Source organism: Erythrolamprus reginae, chromosome 12 (genome assembly GCF_031021105.1).
Source record: "Erythrolamprus reginae isolate rEryReg1 chromosome 12, rEryReg1.hap1, whole genome shotgun sequence".
NCBI lineage: Eukaryota > Metazoa > Chordata > Lepidosauria > Squamata > Dipsadidae > Erythrolamprus > Erythrolamprus reginae.
Genome location: NC_091961.1, coordinates 4050733 through 4070086, shown reverse-complemented (window position 1 = coordinate 4070086; position 19354 = coordinate 4050733). Strand labels below are relative to the sequence as shown.

General features: G+C 40.9%; 1 long non-coding RNA gene across 1 annotated transcript in view; it reads left to right on the top strand.

Moving 5' to 3' along the window:
- LOC139175049 (uncharacterized) overlaps nucleotides 1–19354 on the top strand; it is a 150299-nt gene that overhangs the window by 96021 nt on the left and 34924 nt on the right. The window lies entirely within an intron of this gene.

Below are 19354 nucleotides of genomic sequence, written 5' to 3'. Positions count from 1 at the left end.
CTTCTGCTCCGGTAATCTCACACTACTAACCAGAGCATACAAAACTTTCGCCAGACCAATCCTTGAATACTGCTCATCTGTCTGGAACCCATGCCACAAATCGGACATAAACACTCTAGAAAATGTCCAGAGATACTTTACTAGAAGAGCCCTCCACTCCTCCACTCACAACAGAATACCCTATGCAACTAGACTTACAATCCTAGGTTTAGAAAGCTTAGAACTACGTCATCTTAAATGTGACCTAAGCATAGCCCATAAAATCATCTGCTACAACATCCTCACTGTCAATGACTACTTCAGCTTCAACCACAACAACACACGAGCACACCACAGATACAAACTTAAAATAAATTGCTCCAAACCCGACTGCAGGAAATACGACTTTAGTAACCGAGTAGTTGATACCATGGAACTCACTATCGGACTCTGTAGTATCATCACCCAACCCCCCAAAACTTTACCCTTAGACTGTCCACTGTTGACCTCTCCCGATTCCTAAGAGGTCAGTAAGGGGCGTGCATAAGGGCACCAGCATGCCTTCCGTCCCCTGTCCTAATGTTTCTGTTTTACTAGTATTATGTATATGAAGTATTATATCTTTGTATACCACCAATACGTACGTGACAAAATAAATAAATAAATTAAATAAATTTCCCAAAAGCTTTCAACCAAGCTGAGCTTTTTCTTACACGATGTTTCTGACAAGCTCTATGAAGAATGACATTCTGAGCATTCTGGACTGTTGGTTTTTTATTTTATTTTATTTTACTTATGAAACCAGGTTTCTCTCTATACAGTATATATATATCCCTCCCTCCCTCCCTCTCCCTCTCTTTCTCCCTCTCTCTCTCTCTCCCTCCCCCCCTCTCTCTCGCTCTCCCTCTCCCTCTCTCTCCATCTCTCTCTCTCTCTCTCTCTCTCTCGTTATCATGACTCCTGCTGTCACTTTAATTAAAAATCTTTATCGTCAAATGACAAGAACAGTTTGTTTTCCCTTCCCTGGATAAGGAAAGTATGTAAAAACCCCAAACCAGAAAGGTGGGAAATTTGAGATGGCCCTTCAGCCATCTACCAGTAAAGGATGCTGTTGAGAAACTCTTTTGTGTTATCCTGTGATCATAAAGGTAGAGTTCACACAACATGTTCAGCAGTAAACCTGTCTTACACTAAACTTCAAGTAACCATGCCCAGTTATCACTTGGCCTGATGTCAGTACTCATCCAAAACTCCAAACGTCTTCAACACGGCATCTTCCAGATGGACTGGACTACAATCCCCATCATTCTTTTGGTAAACACATAACAGAATAGAAATATCAGAGTTGGAAGGGACCTTGGAGGCCTTATAGTCCACCCCCCTGCCTAGGCAGGAAACCCTACACCAGACAGATGGTTATTCAGCATATTATTTACTTACTTACTTACTTACTTACTTACTTACTTACTTACTTACTTACTTACTTACTTACTTACTTACTTACTTACTTACTTACTTACTTACTTACTTACTTACTTGATTTGTATGCCACCCCTCTCCGTAGACTCGGGCGGCTAACAACGATAAAAGCAGCATGTAATAATCCAACACTAAAACAACTAAAAAAAACCAAACCCTTATTATAAAACCAAACATACACGCAAACATACCATGCATAAATTGTAAAGGCCTAGGGGGAAGGAATATCTCAGTTCCCCCATGCCTGATGGCAGAGGTGGGTTTTAAGGAGCTTACGAAAGGCGAGGAGGGTGGGGGCAATTCTAATCTTTGGGGGGAGCTGGTTCCAGAGGGCCGGGGCCACCACAGAGAAGGCTCTTCCCCTGGGTCCCGCCAAACAACATCGTTTAGTTGACGGGACTCGGAGAAGGCCCACTCTGTGGGACCTAACTGGTCGCTGGGATTTGTGTGGCAGAAGGCGGTCTCGGGTCTTCGGAGAGGGGCGGCATACAAATCTAAGTAATAAATAAATAAATAAATAAATTCTGGTCCGATGCCATGAAGGGCTTTAAAGGTCATAACCAACACTTTGAATTGTGCCCGGAAACTGATCGGCAACCAATGCAGACTGCGGAGTGTTGGTGTGACATGGGCATATTTAGGAAAGCCCATGATAGCTCTCGCAGCTGCATTCTGCACGATCTGAAGTTTCCGAACACTCTTCAAAGGTAGCCCCATGTAGAGAGCGTTACAGTAGTCGAGCCTCAAGGTGATGAGGGCATGAGTGACTGTGAGCAGTGACTCCCGATCCAGATAAGGCCGCAACTGGTGCACCAGGTGAACCTGGGCAAACGCCCCCCTTGCCACAGCTTCTCTAAAACTTCAAGTGTTGAAGCATTCACAATTTCTGGTGGCAAGTTGTTCCGCTGATTAATTGTTCCAACTGTCAGGAAATTTCTCCTTAGTTCTAGGTTGTAATTACTTTCCATCTGCTGCTTCTTGTTTTGCCTTCAGTGCTTTGGAGCAGTGGTTCCCAACCTGGAGAGCCCCATTTGGGTTCTTTTACTATCTGCGCATGCCAAGAATGTTTTGCGCAGGCCCAGAGGGTAAAAGAACCCAAATCCACTCCTACTTCCAGCGATTCCAATCATTTTTGGACCCGTCTCTGGCTTTTGCCATTAACTCTTATCACTCACAACGCAGAATGCCAATGCAAAGAATTTGTAATAACATTCAGAAGGGAAACAAGTGAAGAGCAAATCAATCATTCCGAACGACAGTGGAGGTTCCTTCTTTGACCCAGAAGGCTGAAATGAATTTAATCTTTGGGAGAGAAGGATTGTTGGGACTTGCTAGGGTGAATTATTGGTCAAAAGGCCCTGGGAGGAGGAGGCTTAAATCAAAATAGCCTCCCGTCTACCTTTATCTTTGCTTTTGCCTAAGACCTTCGGGTGACCCTCCCGAAATGGGAAGAGCCTTTTTTGGAACGTTTTACCTTATCCCCAGTCCTAACCTATTTCTCAGGATACGTCGTCTTCAAGAACACACTGATCATGACTGATGCTGCCCAGTGGAGCCTTTTACCTACAGAAATTATGCCAAGAAATGATAAGGGGCCCAACCACAGCTCCTACAGATATCGGAGGATAAGCCCTCCTAGCTCTATTGTTAGTCATCTTACACTTTATCAACCATATATAGTATTTCCTTCCTTTTTTCTTTCTTTCTTTCTTTCTTTCCTTCCTTTCTTTTCTCCTTTCTTTTTTTTTCTTCCTTCCTCCTTCCTTCCTTCCTTCCTTCATTCTTTCCTTCCTTCTTTTCTTTGTTTCTGTCTTTTCTTTCTTTTTTCTTTCTTCTTTCTTTCTTTCTTTCTTTTCTCCTTCTTTCCTTCCTTCCTTCCTTTTTATTTCTTCCTTCCTCCTTCCTTCTTACTTACTTTTAATTTCTTGCTTCTTTCTTTCTTTCTTTTTATTTCTTCCTTTGTCCATGCACCTTCCTTCCTTCCTTCCTTCTTTCTTTCTTTCTTTCTTTTTCCTTCCTTCCTTCCTTTCTTCCTTTATCTGTCTTCCTTTCTCCTTCCTTTCTTCTTTTTTCCTTTTTATTTCTTTCTTCCTTCCTTCTTTCTTTCATTTTTTTCTTTCCTTTTTATTTCTTCCTTCCTCCCTTCTTTCTTTCTTTTATTTATTTCTTTTTATTTATTCCTTCCTCCATCCACCTTTCTTCCTTCTTTCTTTCCTTCCTTCTTTCCTTTCTTTCTTTCTTTTTATTTCTTCCTTCCTCTTTGCACCTTCCTTCCTCCTTTCCTTTACTCCTTTCTTCCTTCCTTTCTTCCTTTCTTCCTTCCTCTTTCCACCTTCCTTCTTTCTTTCTTTATTCCTTTATTCCTTTCCTTTATTCCTTTATTCCTTCCTCTTTCCACCTTCCTTCTTTCTTTCCTTTATTCCTTTATTCCTTTCCTTTATTCCTTTATTCCTTCCTCTTTCCACCTTCCTTCTTTCTTTCCTTTATTCCTTTCTTCCTTCCTTCCTTTCTTCCTTTCTTTCTTCCTTCCTTTTTATTTCTTTCTTCCTTCCCCTACCCAGGCCTTCCCTACATTTAGTGGACTACCATCCTAGTGGACAATAACTTAAATATGAACCAGCAATGTGCTACAGCCGGGGGGAAAAGACAACATATTTCTAGGCTGCATAAACAGAAGGACAGAATCAAGATCACGTGAAGTGTTAATATCAATTTATAAGGTCTTGGTAAGGCCACACTTGGAATATTGCATTCGGTTCTAGTCACCACCATATAAAAAAGATGTGGAGACTCTAGAAAGAGTGCAGAGAAGAGCAACAAAGATAATTAGGAGACTGGAGGTTAAAACATATGAAGGCTGCAGGAACTGGCTATGTCTAGTTTGATGAAAAGAAGAATCAGAGGAGACATGATAGCAATGTTCCAATATCTCAGGAGCTGCCACAAATAAAGGGGAGTCAAACTATTCTCCAAAGCACCTGAAGGCGTCCAAAGAAGCAATGGATAGAAACTAATCAAGGAGCTAAACATTTCACTATATTCCTTAATCCATACTTACTTACTTATTTAGTTACGTTTTATGTTATTATTATTATTATTTATTAGATTTGTATGCTGCCCCTTTCCTTGGATTCGGGGCGGCTCACAACACAATAAAACAATTTATAACAAATCTAATAATATACAATTTAAAATTTAAAATAGTTAAAAAACCCCATTTTTAAGCAGACATACCTACAAACATACCATTCATAAATTATATAGGCCCAGGGGAGATATCTCAATTCCCCCATGCCTGATGACAAAGGTGGGTTTTGAGGAGTTTACGAAAGGCAAGGAGGGTAGGGGCAGTTCTAATCTCTGGGGGGAGCTGGTTCCAGAGAGTCAGGGCCGCCACAGAGAAGGCTCTTCCCCTGGGGCCCACCAAACGACATTGTTTAGTTGACGGGACCCGGAGAAGGCCGACTCTGTGGGAACTAATCGGTCGCTGGGATTCGTGCAGCAGAAGGCGGTCTCAGAGATATTCTGGTCCGATGCCATGAAGGGCTTTATTAACCAACACTTTGAATTGTGCCCGGAAATTGATCGGCAACCAATGCAGACTGCGGAGTGTTGGTGTGACATGGGCATATTTGGGAAAGCCCATGATTGCTCTCGCAGCTGCGTTCTGCATGATCTGAACTTTCCGAACACTTTTCAAAGGTAGCCCCATGTAGAGAGCGTTACAGTAGTTGAACCTCGAGGTGATGAGGGCGTGAGTGACTGTGAGCAGTGAGTCCCGGTCCAAATAGGGCCGCAACTGGTGCACCAGGCGAACCTGGACAAACGCCCCCCTCGCCACAGCTGAAAGATGGTTCTCTAATGTGAGCTGTGGGTCGAGGAGGACGCCCAAGTTGCGAACCTTCTCTGAGAGGGTCAATAATTCCCCCCCCAGGGTGATGAACAGACAGATGGAATTGTCCTTGGGACAATTTGATCCAATCAATTACCTGTCTATTTCCAAAGCCTTCCCTAGCCTTCCAGCATCTTCATTTTGTCCTGATATGTGACCTTAGTATATTTTTAGCTGTTGTGTGTCACTCTGTGAAGATTCTGGCTTGAACAGTGGCATATTCACTTTTAAGAAAACAAGATGAATAAACAAGTAACAGACAAGGCAGCCTTTGACCATTTACTGTCTTCTCTCTCTCTCTCTCTGAAAAATACTTCGTCACCTGTATTTTTTCTTCCTCCAATGTTGAACTCAAAACAACTCTAAAAGGTAACTTTTCTGAACAGTGGATTGATTGTCCAGGGACCTTGGCAAGGCTCTTTAATCAAAAGATAAGAAGCGTCCAATTTCCCCAATCCAAGCAGAAGTTAATATTACATAACGTTTGGCATCCCGTGAAGCTGAGCTTTCTGGTTTTTAATCGGACAGAGAGGTTGCCGCACAATGGTGCCGGACCCACAATTTTAGGATGATTGGCAGCCTCTGAATGAGCAAAATGAAATTTTCAGCCTTTGTAGCAATGGGAAATTTAAGAAGAAAAGGGAATGCTCCATCCATAGAAACACAGAAGATTGACGGCAGAAAAAGACCTCCTGGTTCCTGTATTTTATCTTAGGATGGATATATATGTTTATCCCAGACATGTTTAAATTCAGTTACTGTGGATTTACCAACCCACGCCTGCTGGGAATTTGTTCCAAGCATCTGCTACTCTTTCAGTAAAATAATATTTTCTCACGTTGTTTCTGATCTTTCCCCCAACTAACCTCAGATTGTGCCCCCTTGTACTTGGGTTCACTTTCCTATTAAAAACACCTCCCTCCTGAACCTTATTTAACACTTTAACATACTTAAATGTTTCAGTCGTGTCCCCCCTTTTCCTTCTGTCCTCCAGACTCTACAGATTGAGTTCATTAACTTTTTCCTGATACGTTTTATGCTTAAGACCTTCCACCATTCTTGTAGCCCGTCTTTGGACCCGTTTAATTTTATCAATATAGGTGATGTCTCCAGAACTGAACACAGAATTGCAAATGGGGTCTCACCAGTGCTCTATACAGCGGGATCACAATCTCCCTCTTCCTGCTTGTTATACTTCTAGCTATGCAGCCAAGCATTCTACTCGCTTTCCCTACCACCTGACCGCACTCTTCCCCCATTTGGAGACTGTCAGAAATCACTACTCCTGAATGTTTTTGCTAACACAGAACTGCCAATACAATACTCAGATTGAGGATTCCTTTTCCCCAAGTGCGTTATTTTACATTTGGAAACATTAAACTGCAGTTTCCATTGCTTTGACCACTTATCTAGTAAAGCTAAATCATTTGCTACATTACAGATGCGTTGACAGTGTTTGTTCCAGAAGCAAAATCTTAGGAGGGGACACATGAGAGAGAGAGATTTTGTGTGTGCATCCCTTCACAATACTTTGCTTCCTGTGCATGTGCAGAAGTAAATTCTCGCTGGGACGCGCGCGCACATGAGAAGAGAAGCTGAATGCGCATCGCACCATTAGCGGTGGTAAGAGCAACCCACACTTGCTTCCAAACCTATTATTCTATGTTCTCTGTTCCAAGCCCCCAATTGACTATGGGGAGATGGGGGGAGTATCAGGTGATCCAGTCCCTAGCAGAGATGAGGGCTGAATTATTCTGTGGATTATGCTTTGTTTGCAGAATGCTTTTCCACTGGGCTCTCCACGGAGAATTGCGACATGATTTAAAGATCTCAGACGCCACTCTGGCTGGCTCGAGGACAAGGACACTGGGAGGGGGACCAGGCACTTTGAGGGGTGGGCAAGGCGGACAGATGGACGGCCATGGCGGCTGAGACATCTGTCTGCTTCCTGGTATTCAAACACTGACGCGAGCAGAAAACTCTTAACAATGAAGCTGCGGCAGTCGGAATCCCTGGCTGTCTCCAACATCTCGGACTTCCTCCATTGTTGGCCTTTCCTTAATGTCTTTTTTTTTGTTATTATTACTCTTTGGCTAAGACATTCTTCTTCGGTGGAACAATGAGTCACAAAATAATCCTTCAGAAGCCCTATAACAATCCTCCGGTCCAGTCAACGTTACTATCAGGAGAAATTTCAAAGAAATTCTGAAGAACCCTACAGATAAAATATAGTCATCCTCTCTTGAAATATTTTGCAAATAATTTTGGTCGTAACAAATTATTTGTTTCCAATAAGTGGAGAAGAAACATAGCCAGGGAAACCAAAGGCCAACCAATTTAAAATAATACTTTTATTATTTATTTATTTTTATTCTTCTAAATGTCGTTTGGTGGGACCCAGGGGAAGAGCCTTCTCTGTGGCGGCCCCGACCCTTTGGAACCAACTCCCCCCAGATATCAGAGTTGCCCCCACCCTCCTTGCCTTTCGTAAGCTCCTTAAAACCCACCTCTGTCGTCAGGCATGGGGGAATTGAGACTTTCCCTCCCCCTAGGCTTATAAAATTTATGCATGGTATGTTAGTATGTATGATTGGTTTCTAAATTGGGGTTTTAAATTAACTTAAATATTAGATTTGTTTACATTGTATTACTGTTGCGGTGAGCCGCCCCGAGTCTGCAGAGAGGGGCGGCATACAAATCTGATTAATAAAGAAATAATAAATAAATAATACAAACAAAATTGGTCAACCAATTTAAAATAACAATAATAATAATATAATAGTAATAATAATAATAATAATAATTTTAAAAAGGACGTATCTGAGTATCAACTTTTTTGTTAATTTTATTGAGTTTTTTATAAACAAACAACATATAAACAAGATATACAAAAAATGTATTTATTTATTTATTTGTATTTATTTGTCAAGCAAGTATAGTATTATAACATGTATTAACACACATGAAATATAAACAAATAAAGTAAATACTAACCACTTTTGCAACTATATAATTTCCAGATATATTTACACTTCGCAATATTACTTCTAGCTTTACATATATATACATATACACATATATCTATACCTCTCTCTACCCTACATCGGTATTATTTACTATTTTCATTAAATTAGGTCACATTTTAACAATTTTCCCTGTTTATTTAACTTGCTTGTATTATCTCTCCTCATTTCTAAAAGTTTTCCCATACAGTAAAAATAATCTCTTTCTTGTTTATTTTGCAGTTCATAAGTAAGCCTGGTCATTTCAGCACAATCCATTATTTTATTAATTTATCATGTCATCTGACTGGAGGTTTCAATCTTTCCAGTTTTGAGCATATGCCAATCTTGCCGCAGTTAATATATGGACAATAAAGTAGTATTTTGGTTTAGTATAATGTTCTCTAATTATTCCTAATAAGTATATCTCTTATCTTAATTCTATGTCACATTGTGTCGTTTCCTTTTAACCATATCAGAATCATTTTATTTATTTATTTATTTATTTATTTATTTATTTATTCATTTTGTCCAATACACAATAATACACAATGAAGGTTATAGAGGATATAGTAGAGAAGAAATACGAGATATAGGAGAGACTATAGGACAGGGGACGGAAGGCACTGTAGTGCGCTTCTGTACGCCCCTTACTGAGCTCTTAGGAATCTGGAGAGGTCAACCTTGGATAGTCTAAGGGTAAAATGTTGGGGGTTAGGGGATAATACTACAGAGTCTGGTAATGAGTTCCACGCTTCGACTACCCGATTACTAAAGTCATATTTTTTACAGTCAAGTTTGGAGCGGTTAATATTAAGCTTGAATCTGTTGTGTGCTCTTGTGCTGTTGTGGTTGAAGGTGAAGTAGTCTTGGCAGGCAGGACATTGAAGAATATGATCTTGTGGGCAATACTTTATTGCCCACAAGATCATGTGGGAAATACTATTATTGACCCCCTCAGAGAGGGTCCGCAACTTGGGCGTCCTCCTCGATCCACAGCTCACATTAGAGAAACACCTTTTAGCTGTGGCGAGGGGGGCGTTTGCCCAGGTTCGCCTGGTGCGCCAGTTGCGGCCCTATTTGGACCGGGACTCATTGCTCACAGTCACTCATGCCCTCATCACCTCGAGGCTCGACTACTGTAACGCTCTCTACATGGGGCTACCTTTGAAAAGTGTTCGGAAACTTCAGATCGTGCAGAATGCAGCTGCGAGAGCAATTATGGGCTTCTCTAAATATGCCCATGTCACACCAACACTCCGCAGTCTGCATTGGTTGCCGATCAGTTTCCGGTCACAATTCAAAGTGTTGGTTATGACCTATAAAGCCCTTCATGGCACCGGACCAGAATATCTTCGGGACCGCCTTCTGCCGCATGAATCCCAGCGACCGGTTAGGTCCCACAGAGTTGGCCTTCTCCGGGTCCCGTCGACCAAACAATGTCATCTGGCAGGCCCCAGGGGAAGAGCCTTCTCTGTGTGGCTCCGACCCTCTGGAACCAGCTCCCCCCTGAGATTAGGATTGCCCCCACCCTCCTTGCCTTTCGCAAACTCCTTAAAACCCACCTCTGCCGTCAGGCATGGGGGAACTAAAACATCTCCCCCTTGCCCATGTTGTTTGCTGTCTGATTGATTGTGTGCTTGTTTTTTTTATATATTGGGATTGTTTTATGAATTTCTCAACTTAAAATTGTAATTGGATTGGTGGCCATTGGATTTGTCACTATGTACTGTTTTTTACTATTGTTGTGAGCCGCCCCGAGTCTGCGGAGAGGGGCGGCATATAAATCCAATAAATCTAATCTAATCTAATCTAATCTACTTAAATCACGTAGTTCTAAGCTTTGAAGACCCAGGATTGTAAGTCTAGTTTCGTAGGGTATTCTATTACGGGTAGAGGAGTGACTCCTAAGGAAGAAAAATGAATGTTTCCTTTGCTGCTTTAATGCTAAATTGAGCATGTGTAGTAGTTTACCGGTAGAAAGAACTTTGTTTTAGCCTTGTCAAAGTGACAATAAGAAATAAGACAGCAGAAGCACTAAACAACGAACCATAATTGGCTCCAATCTCATAGATGTTTGGCTTTCCAAAGTGAAAGGTAATTTTTCGACGGCTGGCAAGATTTTACGAAGGAGCAAGGAAACCTCACATATTTTGACAATTTTCTACCAGTGACTGGAGACGGTGTTACATCTCTTTCTACAGCTAGCAGGGAACTGGATTTATGATTACATCTGGAAAAAAGATCCGATATCTGGAGGATGGTTTATCTATAATAGCGGGATAGAGCTCCCCAACCATTAAATAATAGCCCAATTTGGTTCCTTTTGAGTCAGCAGCTTGCCAGCTGTTTTAAGATAAAATCTTCTTTGAATCGGACCTGATTTCTGATGGGTGACTTTATTTTTTTATTTTTACACATGGAAGTGACTTCTCCCATTTGTAAAAATAATCTTTAATCGTTTTAAAAATAACAACAGGGGGGAAAGAAGAGGTGGGAGGGCGACCCAAAGTCACAAAAGTAGACAAAAATACCTACGACATAAAAAGTACACATCACAAAATAAACAAGCGGAAAAAAACTACAGAAAAAAAGCTACATAAACATATGCAGACATGTGGACTCACGCACACAAAAACCTAGTCACCGGCTTATAGCCAGATGCTTAGCAGCTGTTCAGTTACAAGAAACCCCTCGAAAGGGACTTTTGACCCAGTTCTGAAGTTTCAATGTTTACCCCCTTTTAGTGGACAAATAACTACTTGGGCACTCAGTGACCAGTCTGCATTTATGGCCATTTGCATTGACCCATAGCCATAAGACCACAATTTAGGATGCAAACTGATATTAATAATGTAATATAATGTAACATAACGTAACAAAACATAACATGTATACATACACAAATACATATATACATATATAGAGTAGAGTAGAGTAGAATAGAAAAAGTAGAATAGAATAGAATATGGAATAGAATAGAATATAGAATAGAATATAGAATATAGAATATAGAATATAGAATATAGAATATAGAATATAGAATATAGAATATAGAATATAGAATATAGAATATAGAATATAGAATATAGAATATAGAATATAGAATAGAATAGAATAGAATAGAATTCTTTATTGGCCAAATGTGATTGGACACACAAGGAATTTGTCTTTGGTGCAGATGCTCTCAGTGTACATAAAAGAAAAAGATACATTTGTCAAGAATCAAGAGGTACAAAACTTGATTGTACAGATATATAGATATAGATATAGATATGCACTGTGTGTGTGTGTATGTATATATATGTATATGTCACATGTTGTTGTTTTTTGCTGAATTTGAAAATTAGTGGAGACTAGGATAGATCTATTTCAGCCTTATTTTGGCCTCATCAGCCAGCCATACCCACTGGGACTTGAACCTCTCGGCCCAACCCTGGCCCATTTCCAAGGCAGTTAACTAATTGAATAAATTAATTAACTGCCTTGGAAATGGCCCTGGGTTGTGCCAAAAGGCAAGAGGAAGCATTAAGCTCCTCCGATATTTGGGTATACCAGGTGATTCGACAGAAAAAAACATATAACCCTTCCCTGGTACAAAGCTGAAGGGAATTTGATACTGTGGCCTAGAGGTTAATTCTCTGCCTTATAAGGCAAAGGCTGCCAGTTCAAATCCCAGCGAGGGTATGGCTAGCTGATGAGGCCAGAACAAGGCCGAAATAGATCTATCCTAGTCTCCCTTAATTTTCAAATTCAGCAAAAACATGAAGCAGCTACTCCAGAGGTGGGTTCCTCCCAGTTCAGACCAGTTCTATAGAACCAGTGGTAACTTGGCAGCCTGGGTCCCTGGCCTGCTGCGCCCCTAAGGTGGGTCTCTCAGGCATTGCCATAGGTGCCACCATCTTCTTTTTTGTTTCTATGTATGCGCAGAAACTTTTTTTTAGTATCGTGCATGCGCAGAAAGAAATTATATAAAATAAATAAATTAAATTTTAAAAATTAAATTAAATTAAATTAAAAATTAAATTAAAAATTAAATTAAAAATAAATTGAATTAAATTAAATTAAATTATTAAATTAAATTAAATTAAATTAAATTAAATTAAATTAAATTAAATTAAATTAAATTAAATTAAATTAAATTAAATTAAATTAAATTAAATTAAATTAAATTAAATTAAATTAAATTAAATTAAATTAAATTAAATTAAATTAAATTAAATTAAATTAAATTAAATTATTGTCGCAAGCATTTTCCCTCGCTTCTTTTTTTCTTAATTAGCCTTCTTCTTCCTTTATTTATCACCCATTCACTCTGAAAAAGTTGTGCAAAATATATTGTTTTGCCGTTTTGCTTCTTCCTTGAAAGTGCTTGGCTGGATCAATTTCTTGCCTTTACGAACATTCCCTTGAAAAAGAGGAGAGTCAGAGAGGAAGTGACTGGTCCTTGGCTACTACTGTATTTGACTAACTGTATGCATCAAACTTGGCTTTCTCTCGCACTCAGACACCCAACATGGAAACCCAGGCTGTAACCATGGAAAGATCAACAACACTGCACAGCTAAGTCATTGTGCAGTGACTCACCCACTCCCACTCCAAAGAAACCAGATGCCGCCACGCAAAATTTTGTGTGGTATCAAAAAACAAAATCTATTTTGCAATTTCCCACATGTCTGGTATGCTGCAGGTTCCTGTTTGCTTCCCCTTTCAGTCTGACAACCTTCACTTGGCAAAATGAATGGCATGCACAGAAACATCAAAAAAAAAAAATTAGTTGCGGCAATGTCTATCAAAGGTTCTTGGGTTTGCTCTGTGGTTATTGTTGCAATCACACTGGGGAACAATTTGTAACACAATTTCTGTGGAGTTTGATTTTTGAGCTTTTTTATATTTAATTAGGCATGCTGGTTTCAAAACTATAGTTAGTTTTCTTCTACCATGGCGAGTTTTTTTCTCTACACCTTATATATAGACAGTGGTACCTCTACTTACGAACTTAATTCGCTCCGTGACCAGGTTCTTAAGTAGAAAAGTTTGTAAGAAGAAGCAATTTTTCCCATAGGAATCAATGTAAAAGCAAATAATGCATGCGATTGGGGAAACCACAGGGAGGATGGAGGCCCTGTTTCCTTCCAGGAGATTCCTAGAGAGGCCCCACAGAGGCTTCTCCCTGCCTTTTCCGGCCCTGTTTCCTCCCAGGAGATTCCTAGAGAGGCCCCACAGAGGCTTCTCCCTGCCTTTTCCGGCCCTGTTTCCTCCCAGGAGATTCCTAGAGAGGCCCCACAGAGGCTTCTCCCCGTCTTTTCCAGCCCTGTTTCCTCCCAGGAGATTCCTAGAGAGGCCCCACAGAGGCTTCTCCCTGCCTTTTCCGGCCCTGTTTCCTCCCAGGAGATTCCTAGAGAGGCCCTACAGAGGCTTCTCCCCGCCTTTTCCGGCTCTTTTTCCTCTCAGTATATTCCTAGAGTGGCCCCACAGAGGACAGGGATGGTAGGCATGCAGTAGAGAAACATATGCATACACGTCATGGTAAATGTTCTCAAGAGCCAAATTCCAGTGGAACCACCCATCTGTCTGGCTGGGGAATTTGGGGAGCTGAAGGCCGCACACCTCCAAGTTGCCGAAGTTGAGAAACGCTGGGTGCGAGACAAGAGATGCTGGATTGAGGTTTGCCAGAGCTGAAGACACCTTTGCAATGTCAAGCATTCAAAGATAGTGAGAGGAAAAAGGGCAGCCGCTCTTTGTTTGATGCCAAATTGCCTCCAGTAACCCTTGGTCATCTTTTCATAGACTTCATTTTAACATCAGAAATCCATGCAGGAATTGATGGACGTCCCTGATCCGCTTGTCCGTGCCCTTTCGAAAAAGATCTTTCTTTCTTTCTTTCTTTCCTTCCTTCCATCCTTACTTTCTCTCTTTCTCTCCTTCCTTCCCTTTCTTTCATCTTTCCTCCTCTTTCTTCCTTTCTTTTTTCTCATTCTTTTTTCTCTTTTTTTTCTCTTTCTTTCTATCTCAGTTATTCCTTTCAAAAAAGGTCTTCCTTCTTTCCTTCTTTCCTTCTTTCCTTCTTTCCTTCTTTCCTTCTTTCCTTCTTTCCTTCTTTCCTTCTTTCCTTCTTTCCTTCTTTCCTTCTTTCCTTCTTTCCTTCTTTCCTTCTTTCCTTCTTTCCTTCTTTCTTCCTTCCTTCCTTCCTTCCTTCATTCATTCATTCCTCTTTCTTCCTTTCGTTCTTTCTTTTCTGTCTGTCTTTCTTCCTTTTTCTTTCTTTCTCTTTCCCTTTTTTCTATCAGTCTTTCTTTTTTCCTTACCTTTCTTTCTTTCTTACCCTCTTTTCTTTCTCTATCTCTCTCTTCCCCCCTCTCTCTGTTTCTCTCTGTCTCTCTCTCTCTTTTCTTTCTTTCTTTCTGTCTATCTTTCTTTCTTTCTTTCTTTCTCTCTTTCTTGTATTTCTAGCTCAGTTTAACAACCACTCAGCTCTTTCTTTTCATTCCCAAAAATTAATTTGCATAGATCTCTTCACCTTAAATTATTTGTCCCTTCAGGTGTTTGGCTCATTCCATTTTTGCAGACCTCATCTGAGACAACTTCCACCTTGGCCACGGAATGACCCATGTTTACCTCTCATCCCAGAAACAGGCTAAATTATTGCATTTGAATTGTGTTCTTCAGTAAAAGGCAGGAAGTCTTTATGACATAGACTGTAGGAGTGGGAGTTCAGATTTCCTTTCTCACTCTATTTTTCCATTACTATTTCTCCTGGAGTCCAGTTTTGGGGAATTGTATGTCAAAATATCAAGCTCCTCTATATTAAAAACAAAAATTAAATAGATGATGCTTCCTATAGATGATGCCCTATTATTTTCCCCTTCCCTGATAACAAATTGCTCTACTAAACTGATTCTCTTTTCTTACTGCACTGTTTTTATTGTAAAGTTTGGTTCAAGACCACGATAAGGATATTTGGTTTGATTCCATGCACATAATGAAGGGGCTGGTTTTTCCAGGAGTGCGGTAGTCTAGTGGTGAAGACACTTACCTCCCACTCAGAAGATTGAGAGTTCTATCCTAGGTAGCAGCAGATATTTCTCTTCTACGGCACAAAGAAAGAACTATCTGCTGCGAACTCCATGTAAGGATCAGAAAGGGCATTTAGCCAGTAATCACTCAGCTGTATCCAGTCACCTTGACCCTCTACCCTAAATGAAGGGATTACAGGGTTGACAAAAGGGAGGGGGGGTTTAACATAAAAGGACTGGTCTTTACCTCTGGGTCACAACAGCAGATCTTTTTTAAAACTCTTGTGGACGAGAGCCAGAAAGTGATGTACGATTGCTAAGTCTACATAATTATGGGAATTTTATTCCATACATACTGTATCAAAGAAACATCAAGTTTGAAAAAGCTGTTCCTCTTTCAGGTTTGTAGGCGGCGAGTCCCAAATAGAATGCTAACAATCTTAGAAAGAAAATGTATTATCCGCTCATCCACACTGTCCCAATTCAGTCCGTGACTCGACAGAAAATCATGTAATCTTTCCCTGGCTCAGCTGATAAAAGGGATGAGCTTAGGGGTTAGAGGTTAAAAGCACTATCTAGCAGCCCAGGTTCGGATCCTAGAAGGGTATGGCTAGCTGTTGAGAGCCCAATAGCTTGAAATAGATCTATACTAGTCTCCCTTTATTTCTTTATCAGTTCTTTGCAAGTTTGGAATATGTATGTATGAATGTATGTATGTATGTATGTATGTATGTATGTATGTATGTATGTGTACATACACTGCTCAAAAAATAAAGGGAACACTTAAACAACAGAATATAACTCCAAGGAAATCAAACTTCTTTGAAATCAAACTGTCCACTTAGGAAGCAACACTGATTGACAATCAATTTCACATGCTGCTGTTCCAGTGGAATAGTTGTGCAAATAGTCGTGCAATATTCCATGAGAATATTTCATTCATTCAGAACTAGGATGTATTATTTGAGTGTTCCCTTTATTTTTTGAAAGCAGTATATATACTCTGCCTTCAAGGCAGAGCCCCAGGTTCAAATCCCAGTAAGGATGTGGCTACCTGATGAGGTCAAATAAGCCCGAAATAGATCTATAGTAGTCTCCCTTCCTTTTCATTATCAGAGTCCTTGGAAAGGGGCGGCAGATAAATAGATAGATAGATAGATAGATAGATAGATAGATAGATGGATGGATGGATGGATGGATGGATGGATGGATGGATGGATGGATGGATGGATGGATGGATGGATGGATGGATGGATGGATGGAGAGAGAGAGAGGTAGGTAGGTAGGTAGATAGATAGATAGATAGATAGATAGATAGATAGATAGATAGATAGATAGATAGAAAGAAAAATAGAGAGAGAGAGAGAGAGAGGTAGGTAGGTAGGTAGGTAGGTAGGTAGGTAGATAGATAGATAGATAGATAGAGAGAGAGAGAGAGAGAGAGAGATAGATAGATAGATAGATAGATAGATAGAAAAATAGAGAGACAGAGAGATAGAGAGATAGATATAGAGAGATAGAGAGATATAGACACATACACACACACATACATATTCAAGACTTTCCCTGAAAATGAAGTTTGTTTATGCAAACAAGCCCAGCCTGGAGTTGCTGTTGCTCCTATTTTTATTTTCATAGCCATCCATTATTTAAAATCTCTCCTGGTGTTTTTCTGGTGCTGGTGGTTGTTGTTCTAAATGTCAAACTAAGAAGAAACGTTTCTCTCTTTAATTTTTAATGAGTGACTCATATTTGAATATGAGCAAAAGAGGGACAACAGAAAGGGCTTTTTGGGGTTTCCGCTGTTGTTGTGTTTTCTTTAAAGGCATGTAAATAAATGAGAAAATGGAAGGAAGGTGACCAGGAACCAAACTTCTATGTCACGAAGTAACTACATTCAAGAATGCCCTCTGCAAAACATTTGCTATGTAATTTTAATGATATCAGAGCCCACTGTTGTCGTATGGCAACATGTGCAAAATTATACTGAGTCCCCCCCCCCCCCCCCCCAAGCAGGGGTGATGGCTCATGGTTGTGCTGTTACTGCTTTTTTATTATGTTTTCCAATACACAATTGTAGAATTTTGCTCCATTCCCTTCCTTGCCTAAAACTTGGCATTCATGGGCTGGTTCCTACAGCAATCTTAGACTTCAACTCCCAGAATTTGTGGGCTTCAACTCTCAGAATTCCATAGACTTGTGGACTTCAGTTCCCAGAATTTGTGGACTTCAACTCCCAGAATTCCCCAGACTTGTGGACTTCAACTCCCAGAATTTGTGGACTTCAACTCCCAGAATTTGTGGGCTTCAACTCTCAGAATTCCATAGACTTGTGGACTTCAGTTCCCAGAATTTGTGGACTTCAACTCCCAGAATAGGAACCAGCCCATGAGTGCCAACAGGCGTTGATGTCATTAAAATTACATACTGCGTAAATAGGTTCAAAACGTCCAAGAAGAAGGGGAAAACACGTCCAGGCCTGAAAATCATAAGTGTAAAACTCAATAACTAGAAGAAAGGGGGGGGGGGGGCATCTTTTTGAAATTCCTAACAAAATGTGAAGATGAGCCAATCCGTACCTAGGGGGGTCAAAATGTCCAGAACTGGCCCTGGGAATACGTAAGGGAACAATTTTGCAACTGTTGCTTCAGGGTTAATATTTCAGGGAGAAGTTTAGTTTTTAAGCTCTTTTCCCTGACAAATGGTTTTTTTTCCCTGTGTGCAGGACAACTCTTTGGTGACATGAGTCATGTACCTCAACTACTGCCAAGCGAAAAATGTTGTGCCAACTTTGGCACCTTCTCTGCAGTCCTTTTGTTTCATTTTGAGAGAGAAGGCAATATTATTCTTTCTTTTATTTCATGTGCTTTGTGTCAAATAGTCTCTGGAGATTGACAGAAGGACCGGCTCGTGGTGCTTATTCCAGTGAAAATGGACTTCAAGAGGGCTGCATGCCCCTCCCCAGCTCCGTTTTCAGGGGCAGAGGGTTGCAGGAGGCTGTTGCAGCCAAAAATGGAGCTTGGGAGCCTGTTTTCACTGGAGGAGTATTCAGGCCATGACAGGCACCCCTGACATGAGTGATGTTGACTGGCCATCCCCACCCTGGCCCCCTGAGGCCAAAAACAACCCTGATACGGCCCCCAATGAAACCAAGTTTGTTACCCCTGGTCTAAATCATAATGCAGTGGTACCTCTACCTAAGAACGCCTCTACTTACGAAATTTTCTAGATAAGAACCGGGTGTTCAAATTTTTTTTGCCTCTTCTCAAGAACCATTTTCCACTTACAAACCCGAGCCTCTGAAACTGTAACCGGAAAAGGCAGGGAGAAGCCTCCGTGGGGCCTCTAGATGAATCTCCTGGGAGGAAACAGGGCCAGAAAAGGCAGGGAGAAGCCTCCGTGGGTCCTCTCTAGGAATCTCCTGGGAGGAAACAGAGCCAGAAAAGGCAGGGAGAAGCCTCCGTGGGGCCTCTCTAGGAATCTCCTGGGAGGAAACAGAGCCGGAAAAGGTAGGGAGAAGCCTCTGTGGGTCCTCTCTAGGAATCTCCTGGGAGGAAACAGCCAGAAAAGTTAGGGAGAAGCCTCCGTGGGGCCTCTCTAGGAATCTCCAGGGAGGAAACAGGGCGGGAAAAGGTGGGGAGAAGCCTCCGTGGGGCTCTCTAGGAATCTCCTGGGAGGAAACATGGCCTCCACCCTCCCTGTGATTTCCCCAATCACACACATTGTTTGCTTTTACATTGATTCCCATGGGAAAAATTGCTTCTTCTTACAAACTTTTCTACTTAGGAACCTGGTCACGGAAGGAATGAAGTTCGTAAATAGAGGGACCACTGTATCTTCCCAATTACAGCTACAGCGTTACAGCCGCAGTGTTACATGAAGAAAAGTCTTTCCTGGAAAATCAATCTGTCATTATCTAGTTTGTAACTGCGGAGGCTCGGTGAAAAATCGCACCATTTCCCATCAAGCCATGGAATGTCTTGTCC